Consider the following 24,861-nt stretch of genomic DNA (forward strand, 5'->3'; position numbering starts at 1 on the left):
CCAGCACCTGTTTGCGGAGGGTTGCTGGTGATGTAGTCAGGGAATAAGCCAGGCTGCCAGGTTCAGGGTTTGCAGCTGAGGATGCAAAATCTGTCCCTCCTGCTGGGACAGCAGAGAGGGTTGTCTGCTGTAGGTGACACTGTGGTCAGACTGCGTATGAGTGGGTATCAGTGCTGGCGTGGCCAGTCTGGTGCAATAAGTATTGTCCTTGGCCTGTCCTGTTTGATCTTAGGAGTACCTTTGGAAGGAAAGGCAGAGGGGGAAGGCATAAATTGACAGGTTTTCCCATGTGAAGGATAGGGCATCCACTTTCCAAGCTTGGCTGTGGGGAATTCTGGTGCAAAATTTGTTTAGGTGATGGTTTTGGGGGTGGGGGGGAGATGCAAAGAGGCCCACCTCATGTCCGCCTGTGTATTAGAAGTTTGAATTAGTTTGGTTCCACTTTCCACTTGTGTGGGTCCATTAGATTTCTGCTCAAGTCATCTGCCAGTGAATTTTGTTTGCCTGTCAGGTAATGAGCTTGCAGGTGCACTTGGTTGCTTAAGGCTGTGTTCCACACAGTCATGGCCAACCTGCAGAGGGGGTAGGAGTGAGTTCCACCCTGCTTCGTTATGTACCACAATTGTTCTGTACATCAGTTGTCCTGGCAGGATAAGTTATTTGAAGGCTGTCTGTGCATTCTGTACAGCTAACATTTTTTTGATTGATATGCAGGTGAATTTGCCCTGGATTCCATTTGCCTTGAATGCATTTGCCTGCCATGAGAGCCCCCATGCATAGTTTGATGTGTCTGTTAAAAGTTTGGATGGCAAGGGGTTGTGAGAAAGGGCGTCCCTTGTTGCAGTTGCAAGCCTTTGCCCACCAAAGGAACTCTGTCCTTAGGCAAGGAATGATGGGAATCGCTGCTTCCAGGTGCTGGGAATGTTGACACCAGAGACTAAGTACCATTGGAGTTTGCTCATATGCAGTCTTGCATATGGAATCAGTAGAATACACGAGGCCATGAACCCTAGGGCTTGCGGTATTTTTCTTGCAGTTAGCTGGGTTTGGGTGGCCAGTAGTTTGAAATAGGTTGTCAAATAAACCTGCTTTTCTGGAGTGAGGAATGCCATCTGGGAAGTTGTGTTGAAGCTTGCTCCCAGGAATACAATCTTTTGGCTGTGTACCAGATGCGATTTCTTTTCGTTGACGGTATACCCCAGAAAAGTTAGGAGTCTCTTTACAAACGTCAAGTGCTGAAGTAGCAATTCCCGACTACCCACCTGAATCAGGCATTTGTCCAAGTATGGGTAAATTTGCATATTTCTCTGCCTGCAGTAAAGCAATGGCTGGAGCCAGGCACTTTGTGAATACCCTGTAGATAAGCCAAAGGGAAGTGCAGAGAACCGATAGTTTCAGGGAATGCTCTATACACTCAGATATTTCCTGCAAGATTCCCTTATGGGGATGTTTAAGTCTAGGGTGACTAGCCAGGAGTCCTTGGCTAGCATAGGAAGGAGCTGCGGGTGTTGTAAGCATTTTGAACTTTGGTACCACCAGAAAGGAGTTTAGGATTAACCGATCCAGAATAGGGCACCAAGAGTAATCTCTCCTGGGCACCAGGAACAGCCTGGAGTAGAAACCCTGTCCCCTTTGCTTTGTTGGCACAAGTTGAATGGCCCCGATATAGAGGAGAGAAAATATTTGCTTTTGGGCATCTGTCCACTGATTTGGAGGAAGGTCTGGCAATCCGCTTGGGGTTGGCAGAGAGTGGAAATAGAATCTGTAACCCTGGGATATAATGTTGAAGACCCATCAGTCCTGGGTAATGTACTCAGTTTTTTGCATGGACGAGTTTTCCTTCTAGGGGTGCAAGTACTTGGGCATGGCTGAGAAGGGTTAAGGACAAGTCATTGTTAAATTTTTCCATGGGGGGGGGGTGGCTTACCACTCAGTTTTTGAGGGGGCATTCCATTGTTTAGATCTGTGCATACCCGAGACTGTAGTCTGTGGTCTGCTGCCCCTGGTTTTCGGCTGAGAAGGTCTGGAAGGGACTAATTTTTTGAAGTCTAATGCCTATTGAATCTAGGTGGCTATACCTGTAAGAAATCTTTAACAGATTGCATGGATTTAGCTTTTTCTTCCATCTTTTTACGAACTTCTGCTTTAGAGCCAAACAAACATTCTTGATTTAATGGAGCAGCACCCTTGCCATGGTCTGGCAAGATCTGTTCCTTCAGCCAAGCATGCCTTCTCAGTACAGACCCAGTGACAACAGCCCTGCAAGATGCTTCTAAGGCATCAAAACCATACTGCAAAGTATGTTTACCAACTTGGTTTGCAGAAAGCATTAAGTCCAAGTCCTTATTTTCTGCGCAATCAGGAAACAACATTTTTTTGTTTATTTAGATCAATAATATGCTGATGGCACTTAAAACATGTGAAACTGGCAATTTAAAGCCCTGACGGCAAGAATTGCAGAGGTATCTACCTACTTCCTCCATCTGTCTAGAGCCCTAGAATCCCTGTCTAAAGAGGAAGGGTTTTTGGCTGTAGAAGCCTTAAAATCTTTAGGACCCTGGGAAATGGTCTCTGGATCCACAGTGGGAATTCTAGAGAGAAATTTGAGAGAATCAGATACTCTGTAGTATCTGTCAGGCTTTCTAGGAGCAGGTGGTAAAGTATTAGGGGTAAGACTGGATTCCATGAAGACAGAATATCCAGAACAGTGGGACTAGCTAGAGGCCTATGCTGAGGCAAGTTTAAAAATTCCCAGTCTCTTTCTGGACTGTGGGCAGCCCTGGCATTCCCAGCAGAAATGCTCTTAGGGTATGCAAGGTTTCACCAAAAGAAAGGTTCTCGGGGGGGCAGTTCCAATAGTAGTAGGAGCAACGGGTCTTGTAAAAAAAAATCTACAATCTTATTTTGATACGTTACCAATACATGTAACCCCATACGAACTGCAAAAGGAGTCATTACTGGGCACACCAGGTGCTGCAAAGTGCACTTTTGGCCGACAAAGACAGAAACTAATACTAATTTCATGAACTTTAATCATACTTAGACTTAGGAATGGGTCCATTCCCATCATGGTATTAGAAACCCAAACGACTTGGAGAAATTAAAAAACAAATACAAACAGCTTCACTACTGCCCATCATATTACAGTAAAAAATAGAAGTTACGTTCTTACCATAACGTTCCATGTTAGTTGTCTTCTTCTCGCCTTCTTGCTGGATGGGTTCGGAGCCGACCTCGGCTCCGACTCGGCCACTCTAAAAGCTCGAGAGTTGGTTCCACCGGCTCGAGGCTCCCCTTATATCCCACAATGCTAGGCGTGAGTTACCTTAGATCTCGTTTGTAAGCTAGGCCCAGCTTATAATAGTAACAGAATAACTATAAACAAAGTCCACCTCTATAAACCAGGGAGAAGAGAAGGGTGACCCACATCCTGATCCAGGAAAATATGCACAGCAGCATATAATTAAAGTAAAGAGGTGGTAGAAAGAGAGGTCACAATCAAAACTCCTCTAGGTCTGTCCAGGCCAGGGGGAAGGAGGGTGGGACGCAAGAAGAAGGCGAGAAGACGACAACTAACATGGAACGTTATGGTAAGAACATAACTTCTATATGTTAAGTTGTCTATCTCACCTTCATTCTTGCTGGATGGGACCGCGTCCCTAGCACCTTGTCCCGGGTGGCCTAACGGAACAGACTCTCGAGAACAGTGGAACCAAAGTTAGCTCTATGCCTAGAGGCTAAATCCAACTTATAATGAGAAATGAAAGTGTGAGGAGTAGCCCAAGTAGCCGCTGCACAAATGGTGTCAATAGGCAGTCTGTCTTGGAAGGCTATAGAAGTAGCCAAAGCTCTGGTAGAATGGGCTTTATGTTTGTTAGGCAGCTTTTGGTGTCTAATTTCATAAACAAGGGAAATCAGAGATGTTAGCCATCTAGATAATGATACCTTTGAAACTGAAAGTCCCTTTCTGCCTTCTGCATAAGAGACAAACAGCTGGTCAGATTTTCTGAATTGTTTGGTTCTATCCAAATAGTACCTTAACTGACGAACATCTAGCCAATGCAATTTTTGTTCAGACCCGTTAGAATATTCTGGAAAAAACACAGGGAGGTCAATACTTTGATTTAGGTTAGACGCCGAGGCTATCTTAGGTAAAAAAGACGGGTTGGTTCGTAAAGATACCCTGTCCTTATGGAACAGATAGGGAGGTCGACAGCTGAGTGCATGAAGTTCTGAAACTCTTCTAGCTGAAGTAATAGCTACCAGAAAGAGTCTTCCATGATAGCAATTTTAAAGAACAGGAGGCTGCAGGTTCGAAAGGGGAAAGAATCAAAGAACTAAGAACTAAATTTAGGTCCCAAGGAGGAGGAGGATTTCTTATAGGAGGTCTGAGTAGAAAAACTCCCTTCAAAAAGGCTTTGCAAAGCTTGTGGGACATTATGGCAGACTCTGAAATGCCCACATGAAAGTTAGAAATAGCTGCCAATTGAACTTTAAGAGTCGAAGGAGATGAACCTGCATGGAAGAGTTCAGCTAGAAAATCAAGGACCATTTGGATGGAAGCAGTGAAAGGATCTATGTCCCTTCCTTGAGCCCAATAGGCGAAACGTTTCCACTTACTCAAATAAATCTTTCGAGTGGAAGATTTATGGGAAGCTATCAAAATATCTCGAACAGAGTGAGATATTTGAGGAAGCCTGGCTAAGGTTGGAATTGGAGGAACCAAGCAGTGAGGTTCAGAGAGGGAAGGGAGCGATGAAACTGACCCGACTGATGGATCAAAAGATCTGGAACTAGGTCCAGATGCCAAGGTCGCTCCAACAGAAAATGATGTAGAAAGGGGAACCAAACCTGTCGAGGCCAGTAAGGAGCAATGAGGATCAACGAGGCCTTCTGAGCGATAGCTTTCAGCATCACTTGAGAGATTAGTGGGAAGGGAGGAAATGCATACAGAAGTCCCCGGGGCCAAACTTGGACTAGAGCGTCTCTGCTGGGCTGGCCTGGTAAAGGGAATAGGGTGAAATCTCTGCACTTGCTGTTTTGGGGAGTAGCAAAAAGGTCGCAGCAAGGCTGACCCCACTTGAGAAAAATTTCTCTCACAACAGAGTCTTTCAGAGACCACTCGTGAGGCATGAGGATAGCTCTGCTCAACTTGTCCGCGATTTGATTGGACTTCCCGGGGATGTGCGTTGCTATCAGAAACCGCTGAGAAGAAATCGCCCATTGCCACAGTCTGAGCGCTTCTAGACACAGGGGGTAGGACCTGGTTCCGCCTTGTTTGTTGATATACCACACTACAGACATATTGTCCGTCTGGATTGCTATCGTTCCCAAGGGAAGAGAGTCTTGAAGGGCTTGCAACGCTAAAAGCACTGCTCTCATCTCTAGAACATTTATGTGCAAGTGGCATTCGTCTGGTTGCCATGTGCCCTGGACAGTTCTGCCCTGATAATGCCCCCCCCCCACCTGATCAGGGAGGCGTCCGTTGTCAGAGTAGCAACCGGAGGGGAAGGAACAAAGGGTCTTCCCAATAAGAGCTGAGAGGAAGACATCCACCACAGAAGAGGATTTCTGCATGTTTGCATAATCATAATGGTGTGGGACATCGGAAGTTGCTGGTATGACCATTGCGTGAAGAGCATCCATTGAAGGATTCTCATGTGGAATCTGGCTAATGGAAGCAGCGGTATGGCAGCCGCCATAATTCCCAACACTTTCAGAACCTGGCTTTGATTCTGTTGCTGCTGAAGAGGAGCGAGACCAGTTTGTGTATGTCTGTTATTCTCTGATCTGTTAGTCTCGCAGACATGTTGACTGTCTAGATTTGCGCCTATGAAGGTAATAGTACGACAAGGCGACAAAACAGACTTTTCGCAATTTATTGAAATGCCTAAATTTTGACAAATGCGAAAGGTGTAGTCCCTGGCCATTAGAAGATGCTTGGTGGGAGCTGTGAGGAGCCAGTCGTCCAAATATGGAAACACCTGGAATCCTTGACGTCTCAGGTGAGAAGCTACCACTACCATGCATTTGGTAAACACCCGGGGGGCAGTGGTGAGACCAAAGGGCAGGGCCCTGAATTGAAAATGACTGGTTCCCAGCCTGAAGCGGAGGAATCTTCTGGGGCATCTGTTCATTTTATGTGATAGTACATCCTGAAGGTCTATAGAGCACATCCAGTTTCCCTTTCCCAATAGGGGAAGGATGGACTGCAGCGTGACCATCCGAAATCTTGTTTTCTTGACTGACTTGTTCAAGATACTGAGATCCAAAATTGGTCTCCAGTCCCCTGTTTTCTTTGGAACTAAAAAGAACCTGGAGTAGGTTCCGGATCCTTGCTGGTCTGCTGGAACTGGCTGAATTGCTCTTTTTGCAAGCAGCTTTGAAATTTCCAAAGCTGCAAGATCCCTTAGAGCGGGTGGAACATCTGGAAGGGATTTTTTTGATTGGTTTGGAATGCGAACGAAGGGAATGGAATAGCCTTCGGAAATGGACTGTATCCATTTGTCTTGAGTCAGGGATAGCCAGGCTTCTGGGTACAGTGACAATCTTCCCCCGACTGCCTCCGAAGGTGGGCAGTCGGGCAACACCTCAGGGATGCTGAAAGGGCTTATCAGAGAAGGTTTCTCGATTGCCCTGGTTCTGCGGGGCCCCCCCTACCTCTAGGGCGACGTCTACCATTGTTGTTCCCCCCCCCTGCCTCTAGGGCGACGTCTACCATTGTTGTTCCCCCCTCTGCCTCTGGCGGGGAACAGACTCTGTGCGTCAGGCGAAGTCCCTTGAGATTGTTTGCGGAACCACATTTTTCCACTTTTCTGGCCTTTGGGGTAAGGCCTAGGAGGAGTAGAAAAAGGGACTCCGACGGCAGAAAGAGTCTTGCCATCCGTCTCGCACCTAGTCAAGGTTTCTTTCACTTGAGGACCAAAAAGAGATGATCCATCAAACGGGGAATTAGTGAATGACGTTTTAAAGGGGTCCGCAAAGTTGCATAGCCGCATCCAGGCATGCCTGCGTAAGGCCACACCTGTCCCTGCGGCCCTGCTCGCTCCATCAGCCGCATAAGAAAGGAGGCGCATGGAGCAGTTAGCTATGGAGTTCAGGGTAGCCAGCTGAGTGTTCATCTTGTCTTGAAAACCCGCAGCCGTAGGATCCTTCAACATGTCACTCGCTTCTTTGATCGAGTCTCTTTGAAGACGAGTAAAATGGCATAGGTAGTTCAGCGAACGCATAGCAAAGGTCACTGACTAGAACATCCGCTTCCCGTACCTGTCCATAGACCTAGATTCTTTGTTAGGGGGATGAACAGGCACTGAAGGATCAGCTAGTTCCTTCTTGGTGGCAGCAGCTACCACCATAGCATCCACAGAAAAGTACAGTTTTGTACCTACCATAAATGTAGATGTTCGAAGATCCACATTGCTGCAGTCCTTACACTTGGGTAGTCCGCTGTCCTCGGTCGGCCCGAATATCAAAGTATAAGGCTGACGTCGGTCAAGGCGCATTAGACTGACATCAGGACGTCAGGGTACAAATGCGCATGACCGACGTCATATCCTCAGTCTTTTCTTGCCCCAGATGTCAGAAGACCCTAAAAAGAAAGGTCAAAACCAAAAGACAGCAAACAACCAACCACCCTTGCACTAATATGTACAATATATACAATATTTACAACCCAACCCACACAACCGCCTCTAACTACAGAGGGGAAGGAGGGAGGGTAAATTGGACTGCAGCAATGTGGATCTTCGAACATCTACATTTATGGTAGGTACAAAACTGTACTATGTTCTTCATCTCACATTGCTGTAGTCCTTACACTTGGGTAGAATCCCAAAGCAGAGGTAAGGGAGGATGGCAAAATTATAAAGCCGCAGGAGCTGCCAAAATGCCCTGTAAAATAGCAGTGGCAAAACCAGCCCTAGATTTAGAGTAAAGTGGAAGGTGATAATGCTTAGAGAAAGTATGCACTGAACTCCAAGTAGCTGCTTCCAAAATATCTGTAGTTGCCACCCCCCTTAAAAAAGCTGTCGAAGTGGCAGTAGCCCTAGTGGAATGAGGCCTAATCCCAGCTGGAATCTCCTTACCATGATGGGAACAACAGAAAGCAATGCAAAACCCAATCCACTTAGAAATAGTTTGTTTTGACACAGGCTTGCCCTGAGAACTTAAAGCAAAAGAAACAAATAACTGCTGAGACTGCCTGAACCCTTTAGTTCTGCTCAAATAATATCGCAACTGCCTGTGTACATCTAAAGTGTGCAAAATCTTTTCCCCTTTATTCTGGGGATTTGCATAAAAGGTAGGCAAATGAATAGTTTGGTTTAAAGCCACACTAGAAACCACTTTAGGCATAAAGGAAGGATTAGTACGCAAAGATACCCTATCCTTATGGAAAATTAAGAAAGGCTCAACCGCCATAAGGGCCTGTAATTCAGAAACCCTTCTTGCAGAGGTAATGGCCAACAAAAAAGCAGTCTTCCATGATAAATATTTCAACTCGGCAGTAGCTGCAGGCTCAAAAGGTTGTAGAGTGAGTTTCTCCAACACAAAATTGAGATCCCAAGCAGGAGTAGGAGCTCTACGTGGGGGTCTTATATTCTTTGCCCCTCTAAGAAATTGCTTGAACAAAGGATGAGAAAACAATGGTGGGTCACAGTCATAGTGAGCACAAATTGCTGCAGCATGAACCTTAATAGAAGAGAAGGACAAACCTTTGTCCAGTAACTCAGTAAGATATTGAAGAGCCACACTTAAATTAGGCTCAGAAACATCAAATTCCTTTGCTGCACTCCAAAATAAAAATCTCTTCCATTTATCTGCGTACACTTTCCTTGTACTAGGCCTTCTGGCTTCCAAAATAACATTCAAAACTTGCTGTGGAAGTTGAGACCCTCCAGGATTCAAAACAGATTATGCCAGGCTGTTAATATGCCAGGCTGTTAGGTGAAGAGAGTGAAGTTTGACATTGAGTAAATGACTGTTCTCCTGAGACAGCAGGTGTGGAATCGAAGGCAAAGGCCATGGAGGCTCCCGTACCAGACTTCTCAGTAATGGGTACCAGTGCTGTCGAGGCCAATCTGGAGCTATTAAAATCATCTTTGGCTTGTCCTGTCTGACCTTTAGGAGTACCTTTGGGAGGAGAGGCAGAGGTGGAAAGGCATACACATGAAGATTGCTCCAATTGAAAGAAAGAACATCCACTTTCCAGGCTGAGGGATGAAACCTTTTTGTGCAAAACTTTGGTAGCTGGTAGTTTAGTGGAGAAGCGAACAGATCTATGTCTGGAGTTCCCCATGACACTGTCAATTTCTGAAATACATGAGGATCCAATTTCCACTCGTGGGGATCCATAATTCATCTGCTAAGGAGTTCTGTGCTCCCGGCAGAAACCTTGCCTGAAGATTTAGCTGTAAACTGAGAGCAGTCTCCCATAGAATCATTGCTTGCCTGCATAGAGGATAAGAATGTGTTCCCCCTTGCTTGTTGATGTACCACATGACAGTTGTGTTGTCTGTTAGAATCAACACCTGCCCTGGAAGAAGTAAATCCTTGAAAGCTATTAATGCAAATTGGACTGCTAACATCTCCTTCAAGTTGATATGTAGATGTTGTAGTCTGGCAGGCCACGTGTCTTGTATCCACTTTCCATTTAGATGAGCTCCCCAAGCTTGGTCTGAGGCATCTGTCGTTAGAATCTGACTCGCCTCTGGCCGGGTCACAGAGAGTCCCTTGTTTAGGTGACATTCCTGAGCCCACCACAAAAATTCCTTTTGAATGCAAGGTATTATTTGAATGACAGTGTCCAAATCCTGGCAGTGCTGTGTCCATACATTTTTGAGATACCATTGTAGCTTCTTCATATGCAGTTTGGCATTGGGAAGCACCAGAATACAAGATGCCATGAACCCCAAGGCTTGAAGGACTGTCCTTGCAGTCAGCCTGGACTGATGAGACAATTGATGGAAGTAAAGGGAAAGATTATTTTGTTTGTCCGGGGTCAAAAATGCCATCTGGGATGCTGTATTCAGTCTTACACCCAGAAAGCACATGTCCTGAGAGGGTACTAGACTGGACTTAATTTCGTTCACAGAATACCCCAGGCATCTTAGCACTGCTATCACATATTGCAAATGATGAAGAAGTTCGTCCCTTCCTTGAGCCAGAATCAGGCAATCGTCCAAATAAGGATAAATCTGTATTCCTTTTAGCCTGAAGAAAGCTATCACTGGAGCCAGAACTTTCGTGAACACTCTGGGCGCAGTAGATAAGCCAAAGGGCAATGCAGAGAACTGATAATGAGAGGTCCCAGCCCGAAAACGCAGATACTTCCTGCAACTCAGTCTGATAGGAACATGAAGGTAAGCCTCCTTGAGATCCAGAGTTACCATCCAGTGATCTTTGCCCAGCAGAGGTAAAAGCTGTTGTAACGTCAACATTTTGAACTTGGGAATGTCCAGATAAGTGTTGAGGATAGATAAATCCAAAATTGGTCTCCACGTGTTCCCCTTCTTTGGTACTAGGAACAGGCGAGAATAAAATCCCAGGCCCACTTCTGGCAGAGGGACCGGCTGTATGGCCCCTATTTGAAGTAGCAGAGAAATTTGTTTGTGAGCCTCTATTCTTTGTTGAGGAGGAACGTCTGGCATGCCTTTGAAAGGAGGCAAGGTATGGAAATAAAACCTGTAACCTTGGTGTATGATATCCAATACCCATCTGTCTTGGGTAATTAAACTCCAATTTTCCTTGAAAAGTGCCAACCTTCCTCCCAAAGGTACTGCCAGACGAGAAGGCTCTGGCAGCTGAAAAGGTAGGTCATTGGGTCTGTTTACGAAAGGACTGGCCCCTGCCCTCACCCGAAGACTGTGCAGGTGAGCTCCCTGTTCTAGGCCTGAAAGAGCCAAGAGCTCTGCCCCTACCACGTCTAGATCTACCCCTAGACTGGGAATCATAAGAAGGATACATCCACCCCTTGGCAGGCCAATTCCTACTAAACTTCGGAGGCTGAACCTGCAAAAAATCTTTAACAGTCTGCAAAGACTTAGCCTTGTCTTCCATTTTCTTTAAGACTGCCTCCACAGGCGAACCAAACACATCAGACTGTAAAGGAGCATCTAAAATCCTTGTCTTAACATGGTCAGATAAATTCTGATCCCTCAGCCAGGCGTGCCTGCGAAGAACTGACCCAGTGGCAGCCACCCTAGACGAGGCCTGTACAGCATCAAAACCACATTGCAAAGAATGCTTACCCACCTGTTCAGAAACATGTACCAAATCTTGTAACTCCTTACACTCAATACCTTCCGCCAGAGCATCTACCTTAGACTTCAATTGAGCAAGTAGATAGTTTTGGTATTTCAACATGTGAAACTGGCAATTCAAAGCCCTCATAGCTAGGGTGGAAGAAGTATAGACTTTCTTTCCCCATCTATCCAAAGCCCTGGCCTCTTTATCTGAAGGAACCGGATTTTTTACAACAGAAGCCTTGACACCCTTAGGCCCCTGACTAACAGTTTCTGGGTCCGCCCTAGGACTCTTAAAGATATTTATGAGCTTCAGGCACCCTGTAATACCTATCCGGTTTAACAGGAGCAGGAGGCAAAGAATCAGGATTAAGAGAAGCCTCTGCAAACACATCTTCCACAACATCCATAACAGGAGGTATAGCCAAAGGCCTATGCTGGGGTAAAAACAAAAATTCCCTAAGCCTTTTCCTGGAATCAGAGAAGTCCTGACCTTCCCACTTAAAATGTTCCCTCATGGAATGAAGAGTCTCTGAAAAAGAAAAATCCTCAGGAGGAGAAGCAGAAGGAGTAGAATCATCCACATCAGAATCAGAATAAGGAGAATACTCCTGCAAGTCTTCAGCCGAAGACTCTGAAGCATCCGAAGCCTGCTCAAAACCCTCCAACTCAGGTTCCACCCTAGGTCTCTTATCAGGAGGGGGCAAAGAACCTCTAATCAAAGTAATCAAATCTTCTGCCATTTTAAGCATATGCTTCTTGGGCACAGATCCTGAAGAACTAGGAGTGACACCAACTGAAGCTAAACCTGGCCTTCCCCTGGGAGAAGCCTTGGAAACAGAAGGAGAGGGCCTAACCACCCTAGGAAGGGAGGGGAGTACAGTAACCTGAGAAGCCCCTTCAGCCTGACCTGCCTCCTGAGAGGCCACATCCTGCAATAACAAAGTCTCCCCCTGGGACTCCAAAGAGACCTCCGGCGGAACCCCCGGTTCCACCGACACCTCTAAAGAACCGGCGTCCGTGCGGACGGCTCTTCTTGCCTGGGCTTAGCTGCTTTGTCCTTGTGCTTCTTGAAGAAGCGGACGCCGGAGCATCCGACGGCATATTATAATTGCACCGCTTCGAAGACTAACCTGGCACAATCTAACCTTCGCTTAATAGTGCGCTTATTAAACCTAGCACAAAAGCGACACCCAACAACGTCGTGCTCAGGCCCTAAACAAGGAATACACAAAGTATGATAATCTCTATGCGGTATCTGTTTCCCACAAGAAATACAGTTATTCACTTTTTCTGACATCCGGTAAACCACTGAGGCAAGAAAAAACTAAAATATTCTAACGGGTACTTAGCCAACTTTGACTCTGTCTGAAACTCCGAATTCGAAAAATTTCAGAACGCCGAACGGCACTTGCAACGCTGCTTCTGCATCGGACCATGCGGCAAAAAAAGACTGAGGATATGACGTCGGTCATGCGCATTTGTACCCCGACGTCCTGATGTCAGTCTAATGCGCCTTGACCGACGTCAGCCTTGTACTTTGATATTCGGGCCGACCGAGGACAGCGGACTACCCAAGTGTAAGGACTGCAGCAATGTGAGATGAAGAACATCACCTTTTGTGAGAAATTGTTTGTCAGTTGGTGCTGTTATAAATTTGGAAGGTCTCCTGGGGGTAAGGTCCACTGAATCAGGAGCCGTCCAGGCCTTCTTTGCAACCACCTGCATGAGGGGATCAAAGGGGGGGACACCCAGGAGGTGGAAGGGCGAGAGCCAAACACCTCAAGATACACAGATTCATCCTCCGAAGGGTTAAGGGCTGGCCAATTTCCCCTCTGTTTCAGGATCTCTAGAATGTCTGCGAAAGAGACATCTTCAGAAGGGGAACGTGGGGAACCCTCGGAATCCTCTAAATCTGTGTCAGAGGTGACAGACTCAGGTGAGTCTATGTGCTTTCTCTTACACTTTCTCTTCCTAGGGGGCTCCCCTGCCAATTCAGGGAAGGCCTCGGAAGAGGATGAGATCCCCACAGGGGATTCTTGAGGAGCTGGCTCTCTGCGGTCTGGGATGAGGGAGTGAGTAGACATAACCAAAGGCACCGAAGAGGGAGGGGCGGACGGAGCTGACTGTGGAGTCGAACAAGGTTCCAACACACTCCGCATGACCTCGAACGCACCCCTGTCCGGCAGAGCCAGAGGTCCCCGCTCCGAGAAGCTGAGAACCTCCCTCAGCACCGACAGAGATGGCTCCGAGGCCGATGTCGGAGCCGAACTCACCAGCGCTGAAGCACCGAGAGGGAGAGGGGGGTTGGACAAGGGTCCGATGCCACTCACCCCCTCGGAGCAGACGAGGGAAGCCCGGCGCCGAGATTCTTCAAAAGAAGAAATCGGAGCCGACGACGGAACCGAAGACAATTGTATTGGCTCCGACACTACCACAGTCTCGGTCCCGAGACGCCCCGGCTCCGAGCTCAAAGGAGTTGGAGGAGGAATATTTATAGGAACAAGTTGAGGCATCGACTGATGAGTCGGACTCTGGAGCATTTGGGCCAGTGCCTCGGACTTCAAAAGTCTACTCACTACCCTCTGGAGGTCGTGATCGGAGAGCCTCGATGACCTGGAGGAGTAAGATCTGTGGCTCCGTTCAGACAGCAGGGGAGACGCTGGAGCCAAATGAACGGAGTCGAGGGACGGTGACCTCGATCTCTTTCTAGATGTCGGCTCCGATGGTCTGATCGGAGCTGACCCAGGAATCTCTAATGCCTCGGCTCCGGCCGGAGCAGAGGAAACCACAGATACTGCAGTCAAAGACTCATCGGCTCCAGCCGGAGCCGATGAAGCAGTAGGCTTCGAAGCCTTAGGCCTCGACTCTGAAGCTGGAGCAGAGGTCTTGGAAGCCTTAGGTTTCCCCGATGACACAGAAAGGGAACCTTCAGGCTTAATCAAACCCCTTAAAATGAGTTTATTTTTTCTCTCCTGCAGGACTCTAGGGCTGAAGCCATGGCATACAGCACAAGAGTCCTGCAGGTGTAAAGGTCCCAGGCAATACACACAAGTGTGACCGTCTGTCAGAGACATTTTCTGACAGCACGAGTCACACTTCTTGAAGCCTGAGACCTTTGTATCCTTGGACATACTCAAGGAACCGAAGTGTAATCACACACAGAAAACACACACCCACAGATTACACTGATAGGGGTTTAAAGGGAATTATTTAAACTAAAGGGTAAGTTAAGTTAAAACTCCCTAATCAAACACATACACACCCTAAGGATAGGGAAGGAAGGGCCCGAAGGCCTTTGGGAAAGAACTATAAGTTCTTTAGAAAAAAGGGGGCTGGATAAAAGGTAGAAGGGATAATATCCACTACACTAAGGGGAAAGAAAAATACACTAAGCTAGCTTAAGTCTAAAGAATTTAAACTAGTCTAACTTTCACTAACCTGGAGCCGGTAGAAAACACACCTCGATCTCTGTAGCGGCAAACGAGATCTGAGGTAACTCACGCCTAGCATTGTGGGATATAAGGGGAGCCTCGAGCCGGTGGAACCAACTCTCGAGCTTTTAGAGTGGCCGAGTCGGAGCCGAGGTCGGCTCCGAACCCATCCAGCAAGAATGAAGGCGAGATAGACAACTTAACATATTGTGTTTTTTCAATTCAGATGTTTTCCTTTTGTGGTTACATAATCCCTTTTTTAAAGAAAGAATAAAGGACTACACACCAGACAAAAATCACTGGTGCCTTCCCTGTGGGAGGAATGATAACACACCTTGTTGAAGTTACAAGTCGTTTATTCAGTTAAGTGGGTTGGTGGTGAAGTGTAGTACTATTCAAAATATTTAACACACTCGGTTATGATGAAAACCATAAAATTCAAATGCCAAATAAGCAAAAAGGAATGTTGGAGCCAGTGTGTTCATCACAGTCCATGTATGCTGATAGCAATTTATGCCATTAAAACATGCAAGCAATCACCAATGTTTCAGACATTGTGTGAGAAAAGCAAACCATGGCAAGCAGATAAACACTGGTTAAACAAATCAAATAATCCAAGTACAGGAATAAATCAGTCAACACAGCAGAATCCAATGAAGTCAGTTCCAAAATGTAATAAAACAGCAAAAAATGTTAAAAAACAAACAGAAGAGAAACAAGTGCTTTAACAGCTATCCAGGTGCTGTTTCAGATCTAATAAAAACAGGAATAGAATCCTACTTTTACAGTTTCATAACTACCTCTTAAGTAGAAGTTACCCAATCATGTGGTCTTAAAGGATGAGTCTCATTTAATCCCTTCCTTCTGTGACTTTGCAATTATAAGATCCATTTAGTTTTAGTACATTGTTTTTGTTTCATCACCGCCTCTAATGCCAACATTAAGTTAAAAGAAAAACATAACAGTATGCCCAGTGGCCAGAAAATCTTGAAAACGTATTCATGTTATTTCTACAGAAGTCAAAAGTGTTCACGCAAGTTTTTTTCACTGTTCTGTTAGTTTTACCAAAACTTTCAAATAATGCAGCTTGCTAAATACGCAAAATTACAGTTCTTACAGTTTGCAAAAAAGTTAAATTTATAGACATGCTTGGTCTCAGGATGCTCAAACTTACTAGTTTCAATAAACTGACAAATTACAGTCTCTGCAAGGAGGAGTTCCTACCCTGTTGGTAAGCCTCGATTTCTTATGAAAAGGTTTATTGCAAAACATAAGAAGCATTGTTCTTAAAACAAAATTTAGGAACCTCACCCAAGATAATTTAATTTCCATCACATGCAAGAATATGCCAATGTTTTTAATATCACAAATAGAGCCATCATCATTGGAGAAAGTAATGCTCATTCTCAAAACATCTCCTCAGCACACCCCAGATCTCTTAGCCTCAGATTCTTGAGAAAAATATGGTCTGGTCTGATCATTTCTATTAGGAAGAGTCCCTTGTCATGCTACATCTATCTCATGCTGTTTAACTTCCAATGCTAAAATCTTTTGCTAGCTCATCAAATGCAGATACCATACATTCATCAGCTGCACTGAGCCTGGTATATCTAAGAAATTGCCTTTTCAAAACATTCCTAGGATTGTGTTGAGTACATGCTCTGCCTTTGTTAGGTACTACATTTTTTTAATCAATTTTAATACCATTTAATATATTGACTACCAACATTCAAAATCTCAATATTCTCAGGAGAGAACGTAGGGGTAAAAACAAACACTGAGTGGTCTGTTGCAGGTATTCAACAAAATCATGTAGCACAGACATGGACCCTGTCCATACAAAAAAAATATCCACAAACCTAGCCTAGTAGGGTATGTATTATGTCCTTAATGAGAGCAAACTTTTTAAAGCATCTCCAAATAAGCAAACACTGGGTTCGCACAGCTATTAGCACAAAATGTACCCATAGCTACGCCCACCCTCTGTATGTAAAGCTCATAACTAAAGGTGAATACATTACTCAAAATCAAATAAAGTGAGCTAATCAGATGACTACATTCTGCACTGTAATCATTCAGAGAGTAACAAATTCAGTGAATCATTGGGAAATCCCTCAAAAGTGATACCATGTCGATTGGAACCAAAAGAAAAATGTCTGTTGGTACGGGACCACTCAATATTAAAAATGCTTGAAGTCTGAGGACAGTGCTGAGTATTTAGTACTGGTCACAGTTGCTTTTCAAAAAATATAGATAGGGACTAAGTTGCCAAACCATGGCCGGAAACAGACCTCATCGGGGGGGTTGGTCTCCAAAGATTTCTCTTAAGGAGGCCGTATAGTATGGGGATTGTAGGATACACTACCAAAAAAATATTCAAACACTTCCTTAGTAATATCACCTTCCATCAGCAAATGTCAAGTAGAACATGTTCCTGATAAATTATCTACCTCAGATTTAGAGCAAACAGCACAAGTGAAACCATCAGATAGAATACTACACACAATGCACATGGAAGTGTCCATCACAACAATGGCACATCCGTCAGTAGGTCTAATATGCACATGTTCCAAAGATAAATCAATGTGAGCATTGAACTGTGATTCAGTGAGGTTAAAGAAATTGCTACAATGCTTTGCAACAACTCGCGTATATCTTGTTCAGAGTTTCAGAAAAGTCTCAACCAATGATGGATTTACTGGAACAAGCTGACTGGGTCTCCTATACACATCACTCTGAACACGAGTTAAAACCATTCATCAGTTTCAATGAAAATATTCCAGACAAATAATAAAGTTTACGAGTACATCACACAAAGAGCCTTTGGAAATAAAAGTCTCAACACTTGTCATTGTTAATTTGTTAAAATGACTGTGGATATGTTCACAATTAAGTCTGTGGAATCTTGCTCCGTACAGCAAGTCTCAAGTCCACCTGTCTGCCTTTGCTGTGTGAGCGCACTCTTCTTTGGCAGGCAAAGGTTCGAGTGGATGCATATGTAAAAAAAGTGCCCATCCCAACTAAATTAACAATGCTGGCGGATTGGCAAGTGAGAAAGTACCTGACATCACTCAAAGTCCCTGTTGCTGGTAAACTCCCTTCACCTGCAATGGAGGGTGGGGGAGGGGACACGTGGAATTCATGTGGCCTGAATATACATTTGCAGAACTCACCAGCATCTAAGCTCAGAAACCGGCATAGCTAAGAGTACCCCTTCCTTTCATTCAAAACAGGTCATTTCGAAAATTCAGTCTTTCAACATGCATATGTATGACCATTTTGAAAATCAGCAAAATCTCTTCCTAATTTCTTGCACTTGACATCCTCCAAGCACTTATCAAAAGTAGCTACATCCAAGAGATCATCTCATTTACTCTTAAAAGGCACAGAGGCTGTAAAACGGTCAGTCTTGCCAAAGTTGGAGTTAAGCTTCTGTAAAACAGCTGACACTAAAGACTTCGTGTTGAATTATCAGTCTTGCATAATTAAACCCCAGTTCAAGATTCAAGACTTGCCAAATCCTCAGACGACCAGATACTGGTTCCCATACATGGGCATTAACTCTCTCATACCCCTTGTAAGACTTTGTGAAAAACAAGATTCTGAAGACAGCCTTTGCCACTGCAGGCATTTAAAATTGAAGTTAATTTCCACCCTGCTGAAGCTTTCCATGAACATATCAAAACTTGTCAGTCTGCTCAGCTGCAGAGTCCACACTCACATGCTCGGCACTGAGTAAAGGATTACCTTCCATTTTGTAGCATGCGATCCACATGGTCCAGGAATGCTAAGGAAGCAGAGTCATTCAGACTGTAGTCAAGTTCCAACAATCCTCCCTTAGCCATGCTCTGTAGCCTGTTTTACTAAATTTTGGAACTGACTTCATTGGATTCTGCCCTGTTGACTGGTTATTCTTTTACATGGACATTAAGTGTACACAACTTAGTCAAACAGCCATTGTGTATTTTTCCAGTCCCTCCTAAAGTCGCATATTATATCCTCCAAATGCACACTTTACATATAGTGAAACAAGCATGCACAATACCAAATTCATTCAGAGATGCCAGAATCTGCAGAGTATCCTGTACATAACCCAATAAGGTCACTAACCAGATGATTCAATACAATATAAAAATACTGGACCGTTTCAGCAAACTAAATTTCCCCATCAAGTGTTAAACTGTTTGTATTACAACAGGTAAGCAGCAGTTAAGACTGGCACTGCACTTGCCCAGGGGCTTTATAATACTGACTTTGGAGAGTATGTGCCCAATTACTACAGTGCTGCAAGAAAACACCTAGGAAAAATATGTAGGGCAAGAAAATGGAAAGACTGGGTGGGCCAAGCAGTCAACAAGATAGATATCTCCATGTGTCTTCTTCCACATCTAAAGTAACAAAAAGCTCTGGCACAACTGTAAGTTAAAGTTGTGGCTAATAAAAACAGGTGTTGCCAAAAATGAAGCAATTCACTTAGAACACAGAAGGAACAGGAAATTAAAATTTAAGGAAGTGTGTAGGTGAGAGATGGCAAGAGCTACAAAAGCTCATGGCAGACGTATGACAAAAATCACATAAGGAAAAATATTTTTCTCTTTGCTACTCAACTAGAAAAAAGACTTGCCAAATGAAAACAACCCCTACATGGCAAATGCTGAAAAAAATAGTACAAAACTTTGCCCCATATCATAGCTAAACAGGGTACCTTATAAGACATCAGAACAAAATTATAACAGAGGATAAAAAAAAATCTATTTTCCCCCACCCCTACTATCATGTAAACTAAAGATGTTATGAATATCCTAATATCAACCTTCAAGATGATCTATTCATGCTGTAGCTAATCTAGCTGCAATTTATTTAGTACTAGATGTATACTCCAGTGTGCTAAAACTAAAAATGAAGCAAATGTCTTACAACCCAAGGCAAAGGATTACATACCTGGACTTGGAGACTGCTTAAAAGAAGTCTGTAATCGTTTGATTTCTGTAAAAAAAAAAAAAAAAAATGCTTGTAAAATCATGGAATAGGACTGCAACATTAAATATATGTCTTGGGAATTTAAACACGTGGCCAATATCAGAACCAACAAGTACTAAAGTATGCATAACCCATAGCATACCAATACAAATTCAAAAGAGAAGCATCCTTAAACTGTAGTCCTTGAACATCTGAGCTTATTTAATAGCTACAGAATTGCTCGAGAAAGTCTTTCAGAGCAGAAGATCAAATCTGAAAAACTGCATAAGCATAGTACTGTACACAAACTGCTAGGTTCTACATTTTATAAAAAATTAATCTTAAATTAAGCTCTTCAATTGTGCAACAAATGTTAAAAACAGACCATTTTAAAACTGTACTGGTTATTTTCCAATAATGCTTACAAGTCAGTCTCCATAATCCTGAAGATAAATCATTGCCAGTCTTTATATTAAGCTATTGTCACCCTCTCCACTATACTAATGAAAAAGCAATAACCTAGGTATTAAAACCATACATATACATTACTTCTCCCACAAGTAGTAGTTATGCTGCATAGTTTGTATATGATCATCCTCAAATTAAACAGTCTAGACTCTAGTGGATGTGTAGTCCTCCTAAAATACTTAACCCCAACTTACATGGCAGCAACAATGCCCTGCCAAAAAACACTATACTTTTGACATGAACAGAACAAGGATGATCCAGAGAGGAGCAGAATGTGAGAAAATACCACTGTTGGAGGATCTTGATGCAGAGAAAGTATTTGATAAATTAAGTTAGGTCTCCATGAGCAGGAAAATGGAAGTATTTGAATTCCTTGATAAAATCATGTGATTGATGAGGATATAGGTGTGATCGGAAGCAAAAATTAAAGTGAGTGGGTTTGCTCTCCAATAGTTTCTGCTTGAGCAGCAAAATGAGACAGGGGTGTCCTCTACCATTTATCTGCATTATATTTACAACCACTGGCAAAGAAAATAAGGGACTCAGAAATGCAAGGATAGTTGGCATGGCAGTCAAGAAAAGCTAGCTCTACTTGCACATTTTATACCTGATAAAGCAAGAAAAGGACATTAGTGTAGTTGAATATTTTGAGACCATTTCAAACTAACTTAATGAAGCTAAAACAAAGGCAACACGGTAAATTATGTACTACACAAATTTATCCATACTTATGGGGACATGACAAAATGAAGTACTTATGAGTATGGACTAAAAATGATTCTGGTGTGGCAGCCAAGGATACGTAGGAAGAGACTAAAAAAGTTATATACTTACCATGACGTTCCATGTGTGTTGTCCATCTTGGCCTTTATTCTCAATGGGGGGGTCCAATCCACTCCATCTGATCAGTCTCAGCCTTTTACAAAATCTCGAGGCCTTCAGCAAAGCTTGTGGGCTACCTTACCCATAATGCAGCTCCCCAACTCCCTCAAATCTTGATTGCCCATGAGAACTAGTATTGGAGATAAAGCTATTCATAGTTTAACAGAAAAGTGGTTTCTGAGGCTATCAAGTCCTACAATATCCAATTAGTGCTACTCTGTCTTCCAGGAGTACAGGTAAGGGTTATGGGGGTGGGCTGCGAGAAGGCAGCAATGGACAATACACATATAACGTTATGGTAAATATATAACTTGTTTATGTGATGTTGTCAGAGTCACCTTTATTCTCACTGGTGGAACCGTGTCCCATGCTATCCTATTCTTGGGTGGCTCATGGGGAAAATTTTCTTCAAAAGCAAAGAATGCTCTACTTCTGGAGGACAAACCTACTTTGTAATGAATAAAAAAAGTATGTGGGTTTGTCCACGTTGCTGCAGCACAGATATTATTCAAATGCAGCCTAGCTTGAAAAGCTGCAGAAGTAGTTATCGCCCTGGTAAGCCTTTCCCAGCGTCAGAGCAAGAAACAGCTGATCTGATTGTCTGATTTCTGCAGTTCTATGTACGTAGAAATGCAACTGCCTATGAATGCCCATGGATGTAATGAGTATTCTCTTATTCTGTAAATTTAGGAAGAAAACCAGTAACTTGATAGGTTGATGAAGGTTACTTTCAGAGACAACTTTTCGCACTAACCCCCTTAATTTCTGCCCAAAGAAATCCCATCCTTACGAAACACCAGCTATGGTGGCTTGGCAGATAAAGCTTGCAATTCTGAATCTCTCCTTCCTGAGATAATGGCTACCAAGAGGAGTGTTTTCCAAGAAAGATACTTTAAGTCACGGGTAGCAGATGGCTCAAAGGGAGGAATGATATTTGACCATACAAAATACAGATCCCACGGCAGGGATGTGTTTTTGTATTGGGGTCTTAGCATTGTAGTTCCCTTCAGGAATGCCTTACAAAGTCCTTTTGACATACCATACCCATTTTTCTCCTATATGAAAGTTGGAAATTGCTGTCAACTAAACTCTTGATAGCTCAACTAAACTCTTGATAGCGGCTGCAGCAGCACATTCACTGAAAAGCTTAGCCAAAAATTCTACTACAGAATGAATGGGAGCAGTAAAGGGGTCTATCTGATTAATGTTAGCCCACAAAACAAATCTCGTCCATTTCCCTCTGTACAGCATACGTGTAGATGATTTATGAGAAGATAAAATGTGCGACTGGAAATGAATGGAAAGGAAACCTGGCAAACAGGGGAATTGGAGCAGCCAAGCTGTTAATTTGAAACTGCTCAGATTGGGATGAACCATCCCAAATGGCAGAGTCAGAAGATCTGGAACAGGGTCCAGAAGCCATGGTTTGTCCCAAACTTGAGGCTGAAGGAAGGGAAACCACTTCTGTTGAAGCCAACAGAGGACAATTGTTGTCTTCAACAAACTTTTCAGCAGAAAGTTTGGGATTAGTGGAATTGGAGGAAAGGCATAAGGAAGTCCCAGGGGCCAACTGTGAACAAGTGCATCCCTTGGGGATTCCCCTGGAGGGGGAATTGGAGCAAAGTAGTTGCTGCATTTCATATTGGTGGGCAAAGCAAAAAGGTCACAGTAAAGCTGACCCCATTTTTGGAAGATCTCTTCCGCAACTTCTTGATTGAGGGACCACCCGTGAAGCCACAATATGGCTCTGCTCAATTTGTGTATTACGTTGGATTTCCCCAGAATGTGTGTTGCTATCAGAAAATGGTTGGAAGATGTTGCCCATTGCCAGACTTAGGGCTTTGACAAATGGGACAACAACATCTGGTCCCGACTGTTTATGCACCAGGTCACAGGCATGTTGTCTGAATGAATTGCTATCATTCCCAGACGGAGTCTCTTGAAATGCTTGCAACACCAAAAGCACAGCCTTCATCTCCTGGAAAATGGAAATGGGCCTCGTGTTGTTGCCACATGCCTTGAACAGTCTTCCCCAGATAACGCACCCCACCCTATCTGGAAATTGTCCGTGGTCACTGGCTTGGGGTTGAGGAAGAATAAGAGGGATGACCTGAGATACCAGAGGAGAGTGAATCCACCATTGATACTTTCTGCATGAATGAGTTATGATCGTGTGTCATTGGATGATCTAGAATTGACCAGTGTCAGAAGTAACCATTGAAGAATTCTCATGTGGAGATGAGCTAAGGAAATGACAACTGAAGCAGACATTTTGCCCAATACTTGGAGAACTAGCTTAGCAGAAGCATGTTTCTTTCTGATCTCATGTCTGAATTGGTGCAGAACTGATGCAGCTAAATTCTCCTGGCTGAATTGGATGCTATTACCTATCCATCCGATATTCCAAACTGGTAAGTATACCTTTTTTAAAAAGATTTGCACTGTGCTATATTTCTATATTTGCTTTATTGTCTTAGTCCTGCTGTCTGCACTATGTCTTTCCTGCCCTCCCGCCCAAGTGTAGGTGTAGTCTTAAACTTGATGGCTTTGGAACTGCTCGACCCTACTGTAAATCTGATTTTGGTCAAGATTCCCAGTCCAATCTCATTTGATCACTCAACATAGTGCAGTGAGATCTGGGTAGGACTACCCCCTTACTTGGACTCTGAACCCTCCTACCTGCCCTATCTCATCAGCTTAGCATACTAAGTAGAGGGAGATCATTTGGGAAGGCCAATCCCCTTAGTTCCCTTATTTTGAACTATATTCCGTTTCCTCCCTCTCCACCTAAAAGAAAAAAAACTTTATTCAACTGTTTTTTGTAATTGTGTTCTTCATACTTTACCTTATTTTTTGCTGTTTGCTCTTAAGTGTTTAAGTGCTTTTATTCTGGTGCATTTATCACTGCTTGTTAGTAGCCTAATTAAATTTATTGGTTATTCTAAGCATTTTTAGCTTTGATCTTAGCATTTGTGCTTCAGGCCAGTCAATTCACATTTATGGTTCTTGTAGTCTACACTATTGACAAACCCTTAACAAAACCCTCCCTCCATAAGTCCGCCCAAGCATTCTGAACACTGGACAATTCCCTACACTTTCTCCAGGCAACCTGGATGACATGGGCATACTGAGTGCAGCAACTTCCTCATGTTTTCTGATGACCCTCTTATCCTAGCATGCAATACTTCCACCTGCGAGAAATGCATGCACATCAGTAACCTGGAGTCCATGTTCTCACACCAGTCAGTAATCCTGACAATATGGAGATTGCCAGCACCAACACTGCCGCCACTCAGTCAAGCACATCCAAACACCCACCTATGCAAAGTTCAATAAAAACTTACATAAACAGCAGAGACCTACAACACACACATTCCACATGCAACACCGAACATATCACACCCCGCAGACAATACACCAGTGTCTCACTAACAGCCCATAAAGCAAAACAAACCACAGCCCACAAGACTTAATAAACTAAACACACTAGTCACTGATGACTCAATTGAAACACCGATGTCCCCCTCACCAGGCTCGACAAGGAGAGGGTCATGGTCAGTTGTCTGTCTGGTGCCAGAATCCACCACATCCTGCAATCACTTAACTCTCTGCACAAGTACAAGTATGACTGTCATTGTACATGTTGAATGACTTGAGACTTACCTCCCTGGACTACAGGAAGTGAGCCATGATTGAACACTTGAGTACGTGTTCCAGGCAGGTATGATCCTAGCCCCAAGCAGCAATCTACCTTCACCAAGAATGATACCACAATACCAATAAAAAATGATTAACTTCAACAATTAGCTTAGTTTCTGATGTTATTCAGAAGAGATCCAGTATCTGGATGCCTGGGATGACAGTATACAGGCCTTAAT

The 24,861-nt window shown here is 43.9% G+C and overlaps 1 protein-coding gene across 1 annotated transcript in view; it reads right to left on the bottom strand.

The window, feature by feature from the left end:
• Window positions 1-24,861, bottom strand: part of LOC122788732 — a 1,291,644-nt gene that overhangs the window by 1,094,075 nt on the left and 172,708 nt on the right. Inside the window, exon 2 of the mRNA XM_044055624.1 lies at window positions 19,616-19,660. The gene's annotated coding sequence lies outside the window, so the exon portion shown is untranslated. The remainder of the gene's footprint in view (window positions 1-19,615; window positions 19,661-24,861) is intronic.

The sequence above is a fragment of the Protopterus annectens genome, chromosome 14.part0 (assembly GCF_019279795.1).
Source record: "Protopterus annectens isolate FY-2018-M chromosome 14.part0, PAN1.0, whole genome shotgun sequence".
Classification (NCBI taxonomy): Eukaryota; Metazoa; Chordata; order Ceratodontiformes; family Protopteridae; genus Protopterus; species Protopterus annectens.